This window comes from Varroa jacobsoni, unplaced genomic scaffold (assembly GCF_002532875.2).
Source record: "Varroa jacobsoni isolate VJ856 unplaced genomic scaffold, vjacob_1.0 scaffold_394, whole genome shotgun sequence".
NCBI classification, from domain to species: Eukaryota; Metazoa; Arthropoda; class Arachnida; order Mesostigmata; family Varroidae; genus Varroa; species Varroa jacobsoni.
The window spans coordinates 23,861-29,825 of NW_019213296.1; positions in this window are offsets into that span (position 1 = coordinate 23,861).

Below are 5,965 nucleotides of genomic sequence, written 5' to 3' on the forward strand. Positions count from 1 at the left end.
TCCGCTTTTTTTTCTTACCATTTCCCGTGCCTAAATAAAATTGTGTCATTCTCGTTCAAAGGCAGGCTGATTTCGGCCTTAGTAGTGCTCATGGCTGTTTATCGCTCCTCTTTAAATTGTGTAGGTTTATACCTGCGTTAGTCCATGTCTTTATTCTCTCCATTGGTATTTCTACTTCTGTTATTTTTCCTTTGGCAATTCACGGTTGTCGTACTTGTCCATTGTCTGGGGGCTATTTATAAAAGAATACGAACAAAATATGGAGGAGACATCATTGGATCACTCAGCACCCACGCAGCAGCCGCGATAACAGGGTACAAGTGACTAGTCCTGCTGCTCCACAGCCGTCAGGTTTGCGCAGCTTCACACCCTCACTCCACGGGGTAAAAAGTAAAGTTAATACCTCTAGCCATCGCCGCCTCTGCTATACATTTTTGTATCCAACCATGATCCGCAGATTCGCCTGCGAATCGCCCTGTCTTCTCTGTGATGTGCAAGGAAAAGCACGATGTCGCTGAAGCCCCCAAATAGCCCAGTCCCCCCCCCCCCCCCCACACCTTTATCACTTCCAGCATATCTTTTCGCTCCTGTCTCGGGGGAACGTTTCCTGCCTCCGTCGAGCTGGGAGCTGTCATGGTTTCCTCCTCCGACCCTGCCAGTCAGTTGGTCCGCTGCTGGGGTTCACAAAAGAAATCACTTTGTGAGCTGAGCATCCGCCGGACTATGATATGATCATATCGGGATTAAGAATCAACCAAGCTTCTTTACCGCAGCTGCCGCAGCACCTAGGCAGGCTGAGCTGTGGAGCCACAATACTAGCTTCTGGTGACCGGTCCGGCCGCGTCTGTGTCCGTTGTCAGCGGCATTGGAGATACGTGAGCCTGCCATTAGATGTGCCCGTCCACGGTGCCCTGACTTTTATTGTCAGTGACCAGTAATTCACTGTACTCAAGAACTGACAATGGTAGGCCTCGTGCAACGCCTTCATTGGTTACCCTCTGGGATGTGGCCTGAGCAAACTCCTTCTTAGCTTTTAGTATTCGTAGCGCAATAGACGGTGACTTGCGAGGCAGTTAGAATAGAACGGCGACGATGCAGGCAGAGTCAGCCACAAGCAAGACGCTTATTTGCCAGGGGAAGTTGGAGGAGGAACCGCGAATCGTGCGTCGGTGAGTCTCCCCTTTTGCCAGGTCTACAAAGAAGTGTCTCGTTTTTTCCTTTTCTCTGAATCGCGCTGTAAAGTGGTAATAGTAATAATAGCTATAATGTGGATACGCACGGCAGAAGAAGATTCACGAAGTTTCGGGTGGTAAGAGGTGTTGTCGGAGACTTGTGTCTATAAGGGCTTAAGTCTAGCTGACGGCAATTTGAGTGAATGAGAAATAAAGTAAGTTTCATGCTTCTAGAAGTGCGTCAGGAGCTATGATAGAGAGAGAGAGAGAGAGAGAGAGAGAACGTGAGCTTAAAAAGCGAGGAAAACATAAGCGCAACAGCCTAATTAGAGTGAATGCAGTCTGATGAAGTATATCTGCCGTACCCTAAGATACTCTGTCTCAGCGTTTTAACGTTAGGATCGAATAGTGGTATCGTTGTGATATATGAAAAGGGACAATTAACAAGCAGTCCGGTTTGTTCAAGTTTAAAAAGCATTTATTATGAAAAAGACTGTTACTATTGTTGACTGCACGATTGATTCTGACTTATTTAGTCTAAGATACTGTTAAAGTGTTTATTAAGGGTAAAAATCTAGCCTGTTATATATATTTTTTGAGAGTAAATAAGACAAGTACCTATTTCGGCAGTTCCTATCATGCTGAATGCAGACCAAAGTCATAGCGACGTATATTTACACAACTGTGTTTTTTCAAAGGTAACCTTTGCTTCTCCACTATAAATCTGAGATAATACCTCGCTATATATGTTAGCAAACGAAGATGTATCCCATTGGGGCATGGGGAAAAAATTCGAGATTCACTACTATTAGCGATCAGTTAGCAATTGTTTATGTTTTATGAATAAATAGCACCAATGCCCATAGTGATTTATAGGCAGTCAGTACCTATATGCATATTACCCTACTATGATTTCCGTGATACATGCAGTTTCTAGTGGACCTTATTAAATGTGGATAATGCCCATTGTTTTGCTCGAATTATCGAAATTAAAAAACTTTTTTTGTCGTCAGGACACGTACGTACGATCAGTCTCAGTTGTCCATCATTGTTTGGCATTAACGACTATTCCGTCGCCAGGGATAGGTGAAAACATCAAATCGGGTTAAGTATTTCACCATTATACCTTAATATTCTCGAGTAACGACATCGTCCTTATTATCCTACCTTGCATATCGTCCCTATCTAACCTGAAACAGACAACCCCACCAGCCCAATTCAAGCGCAGTGACTATAATTATCATCTAGGTGATCAATTGTCCCTCAAAGCTAGTTGACGACTTCAAAATGATCAAACTTAGTCGCATTGGCTTGTATTGTTATTGTCATCACTTTCCTGGCCTCATTCTTTGCCTCTTGATGTCCATACACTTCAAGGGTCGTCTCCAGTGCAGTTTCGCCTTGGCTTCTATTACCCCATTCCTCGATGTCTTCACACCTCTGTCGGCCTTTACTTTCAGCACAAGCTTAAACCTCCCGCCTAACTGCTGCCGTTGGGTCTGCTGCTGTCGCATCGGCTTCTGATGATGTCGCGTTTCGGTCCTGGCACTTTGCAGCAACGACGTTGCCGCCATCATCACTGTCGTCCGCGTCGTCAATAACGATTTTGTTGCAGCAGTCTGCAGGCCCGTGCTTGTCGCCACTGGCCGCCTGCCTGCCGCCTTCGTGTCTACGGCTTTGTCCTACACTCCTCATATGAAGATTGCAAAACAACGGAACGCAGAACTTCTGCTGTGACTTCTATGTGTTGCTGCTCTCGGTGGCATCAGCGGCTCAATCCGTATACATGCGTGTATGTCCTTCAACGCATCCTATGTATGCAATGAAGTGTGTATTTATTAACCGTGAGACAGCCAGAGAATCTACTCGAGCGCCGCTGGACGATTTCAGGGAAATGATGACCCCGTGGCCCCAGTGCTCACCGCCCCTTCAATCGCTGTAGCGACCAATGCCCTCAGTGAGTGTTCGGTCTCTATCGTCTAAAGGCCAAACAGGCTGCACTGCCCGGTCGTGACTGATAAAGGCTAACAACAAATCAATTCAAGGCGCCAGTTTGAAGTGTGAACTGTTGCCGCTGTTGAGTAGCTATTTACCTGTTCATTCGTTCAGAGGCGTCGCTGCTGCTGCTGCTGCTGTTGTTATTATGTTTCCCAGCAACATCGACGACGTAGGCAACAGTTCAGTAAAGCACTTCGCCATTATGGCCAGTACAACACGCAACCTCTGTGATTGTGTCTAATAGCGACTATAGTCCTTGTACGTTGAAGGTTCTTCAGTGGCGTGGCGCTTACAATCGCCACCATGTTCTGTTTTTGATATGAGGCCGAAGTGCTCTCTAATGCTCAATAGATTTTATATATGTTAGTTCTAGGAAGGCACGAGGGTGTTGAAGGAGTCAGTTCCCGGGGAGTATCCGCCCGTCGACTTCTCGAGCTCAGAGTTACTTCAGCAGTGCATTGTCAACCTTGTCGGTTCTGCTGGAGGATACGGTCGGCCTCAGTCGAAGCACAGCCACAAACTATAGTTGCAACGCGGCCCCATCTACCTTAGACAACCATTACAATACAATGCTGCTTCACTGTCATGGTACGGTATATTGAGAGTAAGCTAACTAAGAAGTGAACGTAAAGTATTGAGGTGGCTTCGAACGCGAGTCTGAACGGGTATGTAAACTGGTATAGACCGTTGCATATTGATATCAACGACGAAACAATCAAAAGCTGGTTAGTCTATGTTAGGCTACCTGACGCTCGAACGACGGTTAACCTAATTATAGGAGAGTCAGCGATACGATAATACTGCCAATGTAAACTCATCGGGTGCCAAGCCCTTCGGCGCGGGACGGTCTGAAGGCGAAGGAATTACATTGATAGCGTTTTTGCGCGAAGTATAAATTCTTCAAGCTCGCTTTAATAAAGTCTGAACTGTATAGGCGAGGAGTAAGTGTTTGATGTAGAATGAAAACACCAGCTTAAATGTAATTTCGAGTAGTGAAAAGCACTTTGAACTATGAACGGGATAAACGTAAGATTTGCTGTGCATTCAGCATCTTGTGGGACAGATTTCAAATATTGGTTGACCTTTTCTAATACGATAGCTAGGCCACTTCCTATCCCGACGTTTATTAGTCAAACGCGTCACCATTGTACGAGAATGAGAGGTTAGTCTCATATTTGAAAAGCGTCTTTTGTCGCACTACGTTGAAAAGCTTCAGAAGTTGATTTAAGAACAGCTTCAGGACTGCGTTTGTCACGTTACCTGATCCTTTCCGGGCCATACGATTTCACGAATAGTTGAAATCATTAGATATAAACATATAGCGAAAGACAGTTAAGCCAACTTTATGTAGACCAGCATCGTTATGATGCATGGACCAGGGACAGCTAAATGACGAAATCCTGTTTTCTATTTAGTTATCCGTAATGAAGATGTATAGGAGCAGCTGAAGAACAACAGCGGCCGTAAGGCAAAGCGCTGCACGCGGAATGAATTTCCCCCCTCGGGCTCTGGGCCGCGGTTGATTTCATCGATCTTGCGCTGTAGCTATTAACAAAATTACGTATATTGTAGCTAGGGTACGAGCATATAGTAGCAAGACACTCAAATCGATGGTTATAAGTAGTCTTCCTTGTTGTGCAGCAACTATCGTAAAAAAAAAGTTTATCTGTACAAGTATTCCGATTTAGTTATTGGCTAAAAAAAAGTCGACAGTACAACATTTCCTTTATTGAGTACTAACAAATGATTCATAGTGCCGATAATGTCCCAGGATGCAGACCCTTTAACTCAAAACGCTGTCTTAGTCAGCTTGATAGAGGTATTTTATGTGACCGATTACAAAAGTACAGAACATTTAATTTCTTTTTTTTGTAAAATACTGCCAAATTCGTTTTGTCTCCTTCAAGTGTCGTTCCGACATACGAAAACGCTCCTATAATGTTATGATACAACTAAAAACACTTGTTTACCACAATAGCTATTTGTGACAATTGGCACGGATTGGCTTTTAGTGGCACGGACGCAAATCGCTCTGCGCGAGTACGCTTTCAATATCATCTCGAGACGATCCCCGTATAGCACTAGCTTCAACGCTGAATTACTAGTTGACGCCGTGAATCTACGTATGCACTGGCAAACAATGTCGGAAGGTCTATAACCAATCTACTACCACACTACTAGGTTGCACTACGGCTTGAGTGCCATTTTGGGTCATTTTTATATACCAGTTTATGGGGCAGATTCGTGTGTGACAATGTTGGGGGCTGTCTATTGGTTTCTCTGTTTCTCCTTGCAATGCCCAGTGGCATTTCGCCACACGGCAGACAATGTCGCATTCTCTTTAGAAGTTTTGGCGAGCCGGCGAGTCTCAGACGACGACCAGGTTGTAGGCGGTGATTCGACAAAGCATTTTACCAGTGAGCTTATTGTCGACATCAAAATACGAGGAGAACTAAGAAAGTATTAAGGAAAGTGGAGCTGGACGATAGTCGTTTTAGGTAGCCTATGGGTGGCGGTGATGTTCACCTACCGGTATCATGTCTACCTAACCCTAAGTACAAGCAAATCGGGATCGTCGTAGTCACCGAAACGGGGGGGAGTGTTCGCGAATGTCGCTTTGTGCCGAATGTCGCATGAGCGTACAATGCAATATGCAGGCCCTTGACGTTGTTCGCTCAATTTATTAGAGTGTGCAAGAGGACTGCCATTAAGTCCGCTTGTCCTTGCATTTTCGCATCCCCGATCGATGCAGACGTCACTGCCGCCTTATTACATCACGGAGTCAAGGGCTAAAA